Source organism: Chlorocebus sabaeus, chromosome 20 (genome assembly GCF_047675955.1).
Source record: "Chlorocebus sabaeus isolate Y175 chromosome 20, mChlSab1.0.hap1, whole genome shotgun sequence".
Classification (NCBI taxonomy): Eukaryota; Metazoa; Chordata; class Mammalia; order Primates; family Cercopithecidae; genus Chlorocebus; species Chlorocebus sabaeus.
In genome coordinates, this window is record NC_132923.1 from 117,460,664 (window position 1) to 117,472,944 (window position 12,281).

The following is a 12,281-nucleotide window of genomic DNA, read 5'->3' on the forward strand; positions in this document are numbered from 1 at the left end:
AGTAAGACCCTGTCTGGAAAAAAAAAAAAAAAAGAAAAGAAAAGGAAAAGGGCAGGCACAGTGACTCACACCTGTAATCCTAGCATTTGGGAGGCCAGGAAGGGAGGATCACTCGGGCCAAAGAGGAATGATCATTTGAGCCCAGGAGTTCAAGACCAGCCTGGGCAACATAGTAAGAACTTGTCTCTATAACATGAAAGAAGAAAGAGAAATGAAAAGAAAAGAGCCAGCCAGTTAGGAAGCTACTGCAATAGTCTAGGCAAGAAAAGATGTTGGCTGAGATCCAGGTGAGGGCAAGAGCAGACGGAGAGAAGCAGCCAGAATGCAGAGTCCACAAGAAATCTGCACTTCATCCTGCTGTGGGATCCTCGGTGGGTTTATACCTCTTTTACTGATACCTCTTTTAATATCAAATCCAGTTTGGCAGTTAATGTTCCAGCTAGACTCTACAAGGGATCGGAGGAGGCTGAATTAGATCCTGCCAGCCAGGTCTCAGAAACTATAACCAAGAACGTAGAGGAATCCCAGTCCCAGCCTTCAAAGTCCTCCAGCCAGGAAATACCCTTCCCTGTACTTGGCTCCTGGCTGATAAGCCTTGTTATTTCCTGGATCTATCCCATCCTCTCCATCTCCAAGGCCACTTCCAGACCCTCATCACACTTGGCTGCACAAGTGATGGCAGCCTCCCTCTTCACTGGCCTCTCTGCTTCCGGTCTTCAAATCCACCCTCCCCTGGGTTGACTGAATGAACATCCTAAAACCCGAACTTGATGGAGTCCGTTTTCTGCTCAAAACCTTTCAGTGACTGCCCATCACGTCCAAGATGAAACGCTAGCTCTGTATCATGGGATGCAAGACTGTCCTCCGCTGGACGCTGCCTTCTCCTCCAGCTATGCTTCCCGCCCCTCCCGCTTCGCTCCCACTTGACCCCCAGCCTCACCTAGCACTTGGTGTTCCTCTTTCCACTTCCTGCCTTGCTGGTGAGGCCTGGCTTAGACTCTTCCCTCTGCCTAGATAACTGTTCCCAGCCTCTGTTGTGTGGTTACTTCTCTTGCCTCACAATTAGCTCAGGAAACACCGCCTCCAAGAGTCCGGGAACCCTTCCTTGGCCTCCCCTGTCTCATGCCTGCAGTTCGCCTGGCGTGGCAGTACACCTGTGCTGCTGCTCTGGGTTTTTTTTTGTTTTTTATTTTTTTGAGACAGGTTCTCACTCTGGTCACCCCAGCTGGAGTGCAGTGGCGCAATGTCAGCTCACCGCAGCCTCGACCTCCCAGGCTTAAGTGATCCTCCTCAGTCTCCCAAGTAGCTGGGACTATAGGCATGTACCACTACACCCAGCTAATTTCTGTATTATTATTCTTTATTATTAGTAGTATTTTTTTTTTGTAGAGACAGGGTCTTGCCACGTTGCCCAGGTTGGTCTCAAACTCCTGGGCTCAAGCAATCCACCTGCGTCAGCCTCCCAAAGTGCTGGGATTACAGGCAGAAGCTGCCGCGCTTGGCCAAGTGAATGCAGCAGCTACTGCTCTGAACTAATGGTTTGCTTGTCTTCTCCAACTGGACCATGAATTCCCCAAGGGCAAGGACCTTGGCTACCCATCTTTGTGTGCTGGCCTTGTCTACAGTGACTGGTACATAGCACGTGCTTGGTTAAAAACTGTTGAACTTGCTGGCCTTAGTCACACTACCATACCCTTAGGACAGCCTGGCTAAGGTCCTCGTGGTGAAACAGAAAGAGCTAGCCAGCTCATCTTATTTATTTACTGATTTTTATTTTTATTAGAGATGGGGTTTCACCATGTTGGCCAAGCTGGTCTCAAACTCCTAGCCTCAAGAGATCTGCCCGTCTTGGCCTCCCAAAGTGCTGGGATTACAGGCATGAGCCACTGTGCCTGGCCAGCTTGTCTTCATCAGCCCTGAGCTGATGAGGCTGTCAAGTATCAACCTCAACACTCTTCCCAGGCTCTCTTTTCTACCTCAGGCAGAGTTTGTCTTCAGATGCAAAGGCCTGTGAGTCTTCTCTTCAGTTAGTGCTGAGTCTTGGCCAGCCACAGAAGGGATTCTGACATTGCATCCAAATAAGGTGAAAGGATTAGCTGTTGTTAAAACAGCGTGAGAGCTGTGAGTAAGGAAATATTCTCTCTGAGATGGGCCCTGCTGAAATATACAACATGAGGCTTCCAAATATGAGCTACTGACTGGAAAGAAGCCTGCTTGTTACCGAGCCTGAATCTTCCTCCCCAGCCAGGGATCTAGTGATGCCAATCCCGCTGAGGTCTGGTGTTCAACGGAGGTCAGGATGCAGCCCACCTGAGACCTTAAGGGGTAGGGGGCTCCTTCATTAGTTAGCAGGCATGGTTTAGTAATAGTAACATCACAAGTAATCTGTGGGATTTAGGCTTTCTGAACAGCGCTAACATAATATGGAGAATGAACAGTCCAAAGTCTCCATGAGCAAGGATAGAAAAGAATTCATTTGCCGGGTGTGGTGGCTCACGCCTGTAATCCCAGCACTTTGGGAGGCTGAGACGGGCAGATCACGAGGTCAGGAGATCGAGACCATCCTGGCTAACACAGTGAAACCCTGTCTCTACTAAAGATACAAAAAAATTAGCCTGGCGTAGTGGCAGGCGCCTATAGTCCCAGCTACTCGGGAGGCTGAGGCAGGAGAATGGCGTGAACCCGGGAAGCAGAGCTTACAGTGAGCCCAGATCACGCCACTGCACTCCAGGCCTGGGCGACAGAGCGAGACTCCTTCTCAAAAAAAAAAAAAAAAAAAAAAAGAATTCATTCAACAACCTTTTACCAAGAATAGTCATATAAGATCCTCTTGTAGTTCATGAGCATCATGATTGGGTATTTATGCACACGTGTGAGATCTGCCACTCTCTGAACCTTGTTACAACATTGGCACATTACCCATCTAACCTGAAAAAAAAAAAATAATAGTCACACATGGGCCAGGCATGGTGGCTCACATCTGTAATCCCAGCACTTTGGGAGGCCAAGGTGGGCAGATTGCTTGAGTTCAGAAGTTCAAGACCAGTCTGGGCAACATAAGGAGACCCTGCCTCTGCAAAAAAATACAAAACTTAGCCACGGGTGTTGGTGCACACCTGTGGTCCCAGCTACTCGGATGGCTGAGGCAAAAGTATCACTTGAACCCAGGAGGTTGAGGCTGCAGTGAGCTGTGATCATGCCACTGCACTCCAACCTGGGTGGCAGAGTGAGACCTTGTCTCAAAAAGAAAAAAAAGAATAGTCATACAAAATATGTAACTTATCTATTGCTGTGTAACAAATTATTCCTAAGCACAGCAGCTTAAAACAGTATTTATTTATCTCACAGTTTCTGTGGGTCAGAAAATTGGGAGTGGTTCTGCTGAGTGGTTCTTATTCCTGGTTGCATGAGAGTTTGCAGTCAAATCGTCAGCTGGGGCTGCCATCACCTGAAGCCGTGACTGGGGCTGGAGGACCTTCCTCCATGATGGCTCACTCACACAGCTATTGGCAGGAGGTCTCAGTTCCTTAAGACATGACCCCTCCCTAGAGCTGCTTGAGTGTGCTCATGACATGGCAGCAGCCCTCTGCAGGAACAGGCAATCCAAGAGAGAGAAAGAGAGAGAGACCAACACAGAAGCCTCAAGGTCTTTTGTGATCTTGGTCTTGGAAGTTGTACACCATCACTTCCACTTTATCCTGTTTGTTACAAGTGAGTTACTAAATTCAGTTCACAGTCAAGGGGAAGGGAAATAGCGTACACCTTTTGAAGGAAGTGTCAAAATTGTGGACATATCTTAAACCACCTCATCAAATCAAAAAGGAACACGAAACCTGAAAGTCTTGAGGCTGCTAAAACTGCTGCTGCCATTAAGAGAATGGGAATTTAGTATGAAGAAAGGAGTTCTAGATTGACAGTGATGGCAAGACTCATTCACTAATTCATCCATCCATTCATTCATCCACTCATTCAACAGCTATTAACTGATCGTTACTGTGTGCAGTTGGAAAACTCTATTATATGCTACAGGGCTCAAGAACAAACACCATTATAATTAAAATAACAATTGGTGGCTGGGCACAGTGGTTCATATCTGTAATCCCAGGACTTTTGGAGGCCAAGGCAGGAGGATCGCTTGAGCTCAGGAACTGGAGACCAGCCTGGGCAACATGGTAAAACCCTGTCTCTATAAAAAATTTAAAAATTACCCAGATGTGGTGGTGTGTGCCTGTAGTCCCAGCTACTAGGGAGACTGAGATGGGAGGATTGTGAGCCTTGGAGGCTGAGGCTGCAGTGAGCCAAGATTGCATCACTGCACTCCAGCCTGGGTGACAAAGTGAGATCCTGTCTCAATAAGAAGAAGAAGAAGAAGAAGAAGAAGAAGAAGAAGAAGAACAACAACAACAACAACAACAACAACAACAACAACAACAATTGCTGGCCTTTTTCTAGCACTTACTGTGTGCCCAGTACTGCAAAGATCTTTGGATTTAATTATCTCATTTAATTATCCCAATAACCCTTTGAGGTGGGGGCTGTTATTATTCCCCATTTACAAATGAGAAGCCTTAGAAAGGGAAGGTCCTGTACTTTCAAGGGGTAGAACCCATGATGTGACTCTTAGTCTGTTTGGGCTGCTATAACACATACACACAAAAAAACACCATGAACTGCACGGCTTATAATCAACAACCACTTACTTCTCACAGTTCTGGTGGCTGGAAAGTCCAAGATCATGACACCAGCAAATTCCATGTCTGATAAGGGCCCACTTTCTGGTTCACAGATGGCATCTCCTTACTGTGTCCTCGCATAGTAGAAGGGGAGGGGGGTCTCTCTAGAGCCTCTTTTACAAAGGTACTAATCTCATTCACGAGGGCTTCACCCTTATGACCTGTCACCTCCAAAAGTCCCCACCTCCTAATACTATCACTTTAGGGGTTAGGATTTCAATGTATGAATTTGGGAGGGGTGCAGATCACAGACATCCAGGCCACAGCAGAACCAAAGGACTCTGACCTGAAAGTCTGTATGCTTATACCATAGAGTGTTCTAGTAATAACAGTGACAGTTATTCTTACTGTTTTAATGATGGATTCCCGTTACCTAGCCGACAACTCTGAGGCTCAGAGAGCACAAGTGAATTGTCCAAGGTTGTTTTTGGCAGAGCCAAGCTGCAAAGCCAGGTCCCAAGAGTGCCGAGTCTGTGCTCTTTCTTCTACACTTGCTTAAAACGGAGTCCTTTCTGTCCTGCTTCCTGCAGAAACAGAGCTAAGATGGAAAAGGGCCCAGGAGACTGGGGAGGAGTGTGGGAAGGGGAGAAATTATTGCTGGTGCCTGGAAGTTTTCACAAGCGTGGGTTTCCCCTGGTTGGTTGAAGACTAGATCAGAATCTCTCCAGAGACTGCTGTGAAGATGCCGTGGAATTCCTGGTGTGTCTGATGAGGTGTTGCTGCACCGAGCCTGTCAGACAGCTGGCTCTCTGAGAAAAGCTCCAGACCTTGTTGCTGCCACAGGTAATGAGGTCAGATGTAGCTAAATGTTATGGAGCCTTTGCTGAGTGTCAGGCACAGTGTTAAGGTGTGCACATTTACTCATCAGCATCCTCATGGCCATACACAAATCAATACTCTTGAATATTTCCATCTTAAATAGGAGGAAACTGAGGCACAAAAAGGAGGACTTGGGCCAGGCACAGTGGCTCATGCTTGTAATCCCAGCACTTTGGGAGGCCAAGGCAGGTGGATCACTTGAGATCAGGTGTTCGAGACCAGCCTGGTCAACATGGTGAAACCCCATCTCTACCAAAAATACAAATATCAGCCAGGCGTGGTGGCACATGCCTGTAATCCCAGCTACTCGGGAGACTGAGACAGGAAAATCGCTTGCACCTGGGAGGCGGAGGTTGCAGTGAGTCAAGATTGCGTCACTGCACTCCAGCTTGGTCTCTCACAAAAAAAAAAAAAAAAAAGAGAGAGAGAAAGAAAATACAAAAAGGATGATTTGCCTGGGTGCACATAGATAGACGGTCTTCAAGCTGGTTAGCTGGGGTGCGGAGAGCTAGTAAGCTGTAACAGTTTAAGCCCAGGCCTACAGTGAAGAGGCCTGATTTCATGGGCCCTAGCCAATCTTACCTCTGTGGGCCCCTTTCCTCTGTAAAAAAATTTGACTTTATGTTTTGTGACTATGTTGGAATGAAGTTAAATCTAATCCAGACTGAAGTCACTATTTTTAAAATGTGTTTTTTTATTTTTTAATTTTAAAAAATGTAATAATAGAGATGAGGTTTCACCATGCTGCCTAGGCTGGTCTCAACCTCCTGGACTCAAGTGATCCTTCTGCTTTAGCTTCCCAAAGTGCTGGGATTACAGGTGTGAGCCCCTGTGCCTGGCTGAATTCACTGTTCTATGCTCATTTTTATTATATTTATGTTTTTCTTCTGAGTTTAAAACAAATTAAAATAAAACAATGTTATTAGAATAAAATAAAGCCTTGTGGGCCCCGTGCTTGTGGTGTCTGATGGGGAAGTTGGCCTCTTCGGGTGAGTCCTGATTCTCCCATGTGCTGACTGCGTGACCTTGGCCAACTTCACCTCTCTGTGCCTCACTTTATGTAAAGTGGGAATAAATAGTAAACTATATTGTTATGGGGTGACTATGAGGATGAAATGAACTAATATGTGTAAAATGCTCAATACAGTGCCTGCCATAAATGAAAATGCTCAATCAATTAATAAATGTTAGTTGATTTTTTTCTTTTTTTTAGTAACTTGTACTAGTTCCGCAGCTAGCAAGTGGTAGAGCTAAGAGTGTACCCTAGGTTTAACTGACTGTCAAATCTCTGATCTAACCTCCTCAACGTGATGAGAGAATAAGTGGCAGAACAGAGCTGAGAATTGGGCTACAGTTAATCCGTTCCCCAACTAACGGATGTTACAATGTTAGTCAACACATTGTAAATTTTCCAGGAGGGTCTATATATACACACACACACACACACATATACACATACACACACACATCTCTCCCTATGAAGTAGACATTATTTAAGCTTTATGTAACAGACATTTTACCACTATATATATGACCACTATATATATATATATATCTCTACTGTATTTTTTTTTCATATTTTTTATTTTTTATTTTTTGTGACAGAGTCTTGCACTGTCGCCCAGGCTGGAGTGCAATGGCTCAATCTCAGCTCACTGCAACCTCTGTCTCCTGGGTTCATGCGATTCTCCTGCCTCAGCCTTCTGAGTAGCTGGGATTACAGGTGCACACCACCAAACCTGTCTAATTTTTTGTATTTTTTTTTTTTTTAGCAGAGACGGGGTTTCACTATGTCGGCCAGATTGGTCTCGAACTCCTGACCTTAGGTGATCCACCCACCTCAGCCTCCCAAAGTACTGGGATTACAGGCGTGAGCCCACTATATATATCTTACCACTATATATATACACAACATACACACACATATCTCCCTATGAAGTAGACATTATTTATTTGAATTTTGTTATACTTATTTTATGACTATGTAGCCACTTTTTAATGTATATAAGTATATATTTTACCACTATATATTTATATATAAACATATATATACAGTGGTAAAAATACAATAATGTAATATATGAATACATACATGTTATATATAATATGTATACATATATAATATGTGTATATACATGTTATGTGTATATATAATACATAATGCATAATACATAGTCTGTATATATACATATTATATATAGGTATATACATATTAATTATATAATATGTATATAATATAATATATTTATTACATATGTATTAATTTACAATGTACATATTAATTATTATGTATATTCATATGTATACACATTGCATAAATACTTAATATGTATATATTATAATGTGTATATTATATATACATATGTGTATGTGTATTTACATATGTGTAAATATATATCATGAATATTTTAATATGTATATATTAATATTATATATGTATGCTATATATAAACATACACCAAAATTATTTATAAATATATATTTACATAATATATATATAACATAAAATTTACTATTTCAACCATTTTTCAGTGTATAATTCAGTGGCATTAAGTAGATTCACATTGCTGTGCACTATTTATCTCCAAAACTTTTTTATCATTCAAAACTGAAACTCTGTACCCATTAAAAAATGATTCCTCATTCCATCCTCCCTTCAGCCCCTAGTAATTACTACTCTGGTTTGTCTTTATGAATTTGACCGATCTAGGTACATCATATAAGTTTCATCCTAAATCATCAAAATCTGCTGTGTATTTCACACTTACAGCATATCTCAGTTTAGCCTCACCATATATTTTGAGTGCTCAGTAGCCACATGTGGCCACCATATTGGACAGCACAGGGCTATAGGTTGGGTGATCAGGGCTCTGGGGACACTCCATATCCTGGATAACTTTTATTACTACAATTCTCTCCCATATTCCCCGTGAGTATATGAGTTGAGGTTAGAAAAATATACTCCCCCTGAGGTTATGGTGTAGGAGTAGAGTCAAAAGCCTGAAGTAAGAGTCCATAGGCTTTAGTGGAAGTGGACTGGGGTGAGCTGCCTGGACTTAGACTTCAGTCTAAGTCTGCAGAAGACATGCCCTCTCCATTGCTCTCCCCACCTCCACTCCTACTTGCACCCATGTATGGAGTGCTGGAAGCTGGACAGTGGGATTTCGATTGAGGATGTCTACTATGCTGAAATAAACAAGCAACACACCAGACTATTACTATTAGGCTGACAGACTTGAAGACTGAAGAGTATCTTAGGCATCATCCAGCTGAGTGACTTTGAGCTGGTTTGTGGAGTCACTGGGCTTTGAAAAGCTAGAGACGTGGATCCTGGAGTTGATGTCTAGTTGAATCTGGGTTTGAATCTTGGCTCTGTGACTTATGAGCTGTGTGACCTTCAGCAAGTTGCTCAACTCCATTGGGCTTCAACTGCCTCACGGAAATTGTGGATCATAATTATGCCAACTTCACAGGGTTATTAAGAAGATTTAAGTGAAATATTAAATTAATGCATGTAATACACTTAGAATAGAGCTGGGCTTAAAGTAAATACAATTTAAGTGTTTGTTAAAGAATGACTCAGTGGCCCTACTGAGGGAAAGGCCAGGTCCCTGTTCTCACTACAAGCAGAGAAGCTCTGTTTTTATCTGTTTTATATATTGGGCTTCCTTGTAAAATGTCATTAAAAGGAAGAACAATGGGTGAACACTCACTCGTGTTGTAATGCAAGCCTGTACTTTACAAATGGGAAATACAACCAGGACAGCTATGTGCTCTACCCAAGGTCCCACAACTGAGAGGTGGGTAGAACAGGTGCAGAAGCCGGGGCAGGGCTGTTTCACTACACTGCGCTGTCTATACTGTGCTGAAAGACTGGAATTTTGGGGTCCTGTTTTCCTAGGGAAGTCTCATACATCACTGGTTAACAGCTCAGCTCCATGCCAGTTTGAAAAAAGATGGTATAAATGATCTCTTTGGCTGGGTGCGGTGGCTCACATCTATAACTCCAGCATTTTGGGAGGTCGAGGCAGGCAGATCCCTTGAGCCCAGGAGTTTGAGACCAGCCTGGGCAACATGTGAAACCCCATCTCTACACACACAAAAAACACAAAAATTAGCCAGGCGTGATGATGCGTGCCTGTAGTTACAGCTACTCAGGAGGCTGAGGTGGAAGAATTGCTTGATCTCAGGAGGTCGAGGCTGCAGTGAGCTGTGATCACACCACTGTGTTCCAGCTTGGGTGACAGAGGGAGAACCCCTCGAAGAAAAAAAAGAAGAAGAAGAAGAAAAAAGAGCTCTTTGCTTCATGGCAAAGATCACTGAAGGTGGTCCCTGGAGGAGCCGTGCTTTCTTGTCCCATGAATGGTGGAGAAGTTTTGTTGTTTTGAGACAAGGCCTTGCTCTGTCACTCAGGCTGGAGTGCAATGGCATGACTGCGGCTCACTGCAGCCTCAACCTCGTGAGCTGAGGTCAAGCCATCCTCCCACCACAGCATCCTGAGTAGCTGGGAGTACAGGGGCACACCACCACACCTGGCTGATTTTCAAAAATTTTTGTGTAGAGGTGGGGTCTTGCTATGCTGCCCAGGCTGGTCTCAAACTCCTGGGCTCCAGTGATCCTCCCATTTCAACCTCCTAAGGCACTGGGATTACAGGCAGGAGCCACTGCACCCAGCTAGTGGAGAAGATTTTGAGCCTGCTGGATGGTATTTCTGAGTGCTAGAACATTCCCTAAAGTAGATGACTTTGGGCTTGGCCCTCAACATCCTCTCCATCGCTCCTCCACTGAATAATGGCTGAGGGGCTCAAGGAATTGATGCCACTTCTAGGCCTCTGATTAGTCTAATCAACCACCCACTTTTTTTTTTTTTTTGGCCAATGTTTGGTTCAGGGATGGCAGGTCAAGGCCAATGTGGGCCAAAGAGATAATAGAAAATTTTGCTAAGTTCTCAGTCTTTTGAATGCAAACTAGAAACACATTGTTCTAGTTTCTATGGGAAGTCCCTCTGCAACCATGAAAAAGACACCCTGAGAACTAGACAATATTTGAAGTAAGATAGAGAGTATATCAGAATGCATCAGAAGTAGCGGCTTTCTAAAATTTCAGCCCTTTTTAATTTTACCTTTCTTAAGTTTAAATAATGATTCTATGTTTGAATTGTTCCAAACATTTGATGGATGTTATAAATTTAATATATCTTGTGGAAGGGAGGGAAATAGAAAATACTGGCCTGGTGCAGTGACTCACACCTACAATCCCAGAGGTTTGAGAGACCGAGGCAGGAGGATCTTTTGGGGCTACGTGTTCGAGACCAGCCTAGGCCAACAGAGCGATACCCCTGTCTCTAAAAATAAAAATGAAAACAAAAAATTAGCTAGGAGTGATGGTGTGTGCCTGTAGTCCTAGCTACTCAGGAGGCTGAGGCAGGAAGATTGCTTGGAGCCTGGGAGTTTGAGGCTGTAGTGAGCTATAATTGTGTCACTGCACTCTAGCCTGGAAACAGAGCAAGACCCTGTCTCTAAAAAAGAATTTTTTTTAAAAAAAAAAAAGCAAAGAAAATCCCCCAAAATAGTGTCTCCAGAGTCCTCATCAACCAACTGTGGCCCTGTGCTGTCCAATATGGTGGACACATGTGGCTACTGAGCACTCAAAATATATGGTGAGGCCAAATTGAGATATGCTGTAAGTGTATAATACACAACAGATTTCAAAGACTTAGGATGAAAAAAGACAAAATATTTCAATACTTTTTTACACTGATTACATATTGAAATAATCTTATGAATATATTGGATTAGAAAAATTTGTATTAGGCCGGGCGCGGTGGCTCACGCCTGTAATCCCAGCACTTTGGGAGACCGAGGCGGGCGGATCACTTGAGGTCAAGAGTTCAAGACCAGCCTGGCCAATGTGGTGAAACCCCGTCTCTACCAAAAATACAAAAATTAGCCGGGTGCGGTGGCAGGCGCCTGTAATCCCAGCCACTGGGGAGGCTGAGGCAAGAGAAGCGCTTGAACCCAGGAGGCGGAAGTTGCAGTGAGCCGATATCGTGCCATTGTACTCTAGCCTGGGCGTCACAGTGAAACTCTGTCTCAAAAATAATAATAATAATAATAATAATAATAATAAATACTGATCACTAATTTTACTTCTTTCATTTCTTTTCTTCTTCTTCTTCTTTTTTATTTTATTTTATTTTTTATTTTTGAGACAGGGTCTTACTCTGCTGCCCAAGCTGGAGTACAGTGGGAAGAATATGGCTCACTGAAGCCTTGACCTCCTGGGTTCAAGTCATCCTTCTGCCTCAGCCTCCTGAGGAGATGAGACCAGAGGCGCACACCACTACACCTGGCTAATTTTTAAAATTTTGTAGAGATGGGTTCTTACCATATTGCCCAGACTGGCCTCAAACTCCTGGGCTCAAGCAATCCTCAAACCCTGGCCTCCCAAATGCTGGGATTACAGGCATGAGCCACCTTGCCCAGCCTGTTTCTTTTACTTTCATTAACGTGACCTAGAAAATTTTAAATTACATATGCTGCTTTCATTCCAGATTTATAGTTGTGCAAGCCAGGAGAATCCCGCTGATTTGCTCTTTTACACGTAAGTGTGACTTTGAGAATACAGAATTTCCATGCCCTAAAACCAATGTGCTTGATTATACTAAAGCAAAGCTCAGACATCAAATCTTCCCATTTGCAAACACGTCACAATGTATTTTTGTGTATA

The 12,281-nt window shown here is 43.6% G+C and overlaps 1 non-coding gene across 1 annotated transcript; it reads left to right on the plus strand.

The window, feature by feature from the left end:
• The first annotated feature begins 2,824 nt into the window (after positions 1-2,824).
• LOC119626489 (small nucleolar RNA U13) lies at positions 2,825-2,929 on the plus strand. The gene has a single exon (XR_005242643.1). It is a non-coding gene; the product is annotated as a small nucleolar RNA U13 (small nucleolar RNA).
• Positions 2,930-12,281: the final 9,352 nt, after the last annotated feature.